Source organism: Bidens hawaiensis, unplaced genomic scaffold, assembly GCF_021521415.1.
Source record: "Bidens hawaiensis isolate Kalapana, Puna unplaced genomic scaffold, B.hawaiensis_p1.1 tig00027074_1, whole genome shotgun sequence".
Lineage (NCBI taxonomy): Eukaryota > Viridiplantae > Streptophyta > Magnoliopsida > Asterales > Asteraceae > Bidens > Bidens hawaiensis.
Window position 1 is genome coordinate 85,071 of NW_027494365.1, and position 2,103 is coordinate 87,173.

Sequence of the window (2,103 nt, forward strand, 5' to 3'; positions counted from 1 at the left end):
AAAATATAACGAAACGAAACATATATGTATATATGTATACCTTGACCAAAAAAATGAAGTGAGTCTCGCGAAACTTTTTCAGACATTTCTAGGTATTCATCCATTGCGTCTGACAAAATTCTATATGCTAGTTGACGAATAGCAGCTGTACATTTTTGGATGGTCGTGAACCCAGTCTACGCCTTGCATTTTCTCTTTGTTGAAAAAAAATGATACCAATCCGACAAGTCATTTGATAAACGCATGAATAGTTGTCTACTCATGCAAAACAACGCCTAAAATGTTCTTCGTCATAATGGGGATCGGGGCTAAAATAATGACGTACCAAAGTTTCATTAGCGCCTACTCGATCACGACGAAGAGGTGGTTTTCTTGTAAGTCTTTGCCGTCCTTGAAACCGTTCAGCCAACAGGTTAACTGTTATTCTCCTGGCTTCAAAAATAAGGTTGTCTTCCTTCGAAGAGTCGGACAAAGAAAAGGAATTCCATTGCATTTTTGGTTTGTAATTGAGTGTATTGGAGATAATGAGTAAAATGGGTGGGTATTTTTTTGTAGGTTTTTAAGTGTGTGGGGGTGTTTATATAGGTAATTATAGAAAGGAAAAAAAAAACCATTAATCCAACGATCAAATCCAAATCCCAACACATTCCCTCCCAACGGTCACTTTAGCCCATGCCACCACAATCACGCCGCCTCGCTCACGATGCCACTTGCGGCAGCCTGTTTTGGTGCACGCCACCTGGTGAAGTTGCTAGTCGCAAGACCGCAACGCACAGTCTAAAATATGTGATTTAAGGCTTTCAAATTTAAAATGTGGTTATACATTCTAAAAATTGGGTAAAAAATGTAATTTAGAGTTATGAATCTTTAACTATAGATTGGAGGGGTACGTCAAGCAAAGGCAGTAGTGCAACACATAGGCAGCACGAAAAGACACTAATAGCAAGCTATTGTTATGGGCCTTTCCTCATAAAAAATAAGATTGATATCGAGTGAGCCAATGACCCACGTATCAAATATTAAATTGATAAGAAGAAATACTACACTTGATCTTAGCCAAAAGGCCGAAAAAGGTATGGATTCTCCTTCCCTGTGCCGCTGATTATATAGACTTTGTCTTCCTTTTTATTTCTTCACTCAGCCAGTGTGGGATGATGAATCACTTTGCTCTTTGTGTTTGTAACTCTCATAACTTACTACCATATATTAAGCGATTAATATCTAAATAAAATGCTTCACGAGCCTGCAGTAAGTTTAAAATGCCATGTATGAGCTAATATCATTTGTAATTAAGAAACTCAACTGCAAGTAAGTTTAAAACGTCAGTGATTCATAGTAACCATTTGTTCTAAGTTTCGGAGTTATGATGAATCATGAGTCCTGCAGGTGATCTTGAGAGGTGAAATTGTGTTATTGATTTGTAATACATTTGGTGTTTGGGTGTACATAAGTTGCATTTGACTAAAGTTGCGTGTATTTTTATGGTTCAAATGTGAAAGTGTATATGTTTTGTTTTATGGTTTAGATTGCGAAAGGTGCGGTGGTGGTTGGTGGTTCTTATAAGTAGGTTTTGGTGTTTGTAAGTGGCAGTCCAAGAATAAGACATAAGAGGGTACAATTAGGACTGTTTAAAGGGTAAGGCCTAACCCTTTTACCTAATACTCTATCCAGACTTTTTACCTTTTTAGGAAGATATGTGGACCCGAGACCCTACCCTTTAAACAATAAAAGGGTCGGGTATAAATAAGGGTTTCAATGGTCCAACCCTTTATCCTTTTAATGCAGTAATCGCATCTCCTTTTCTACATTTACTAGTTGCATATCTCATATATGACTTTAATATACGAATCTTAGAACAATTATACTTTCATTTAATAATATAGTAAAGTCTAACTTCGAAAGTTTATCAACTATTTGAATCGATGCAAATAATATTCACATTCACAAATTACATGTAGAGAGCATTTAAGTGTTCACAAATTACATGTAGAGAACATTTAAGTGAATTCCCATATATATGTTTCCAATCAGTAGTATGACCATTTAGTTTCATTTTTCTTAGTAGTTAGGAAATTAATTTCATATTAATCGCGAATCTGATGT

The 2,103-nt window shown here is 35.9% G+C and overlaps 1 non-coding gene across 1 annotated transcript; it reads right to left on the reverse strand.

Moving 5' to 3' along the window:
• Positions 1-881: 881 nt before the first annotated feature.
• Positions 882-1,077, reverse strand: LOC143574671 (U2 spliceosomal RNA). Its single transcript, XR_013142637.1, has one exon. It is a non-coding gene; the product is annotated as a U2 spliceosomal RNA (small nuclear RNA).
• Positions 1,078-2,103: the final 1,026 nt, after the last annotated feature.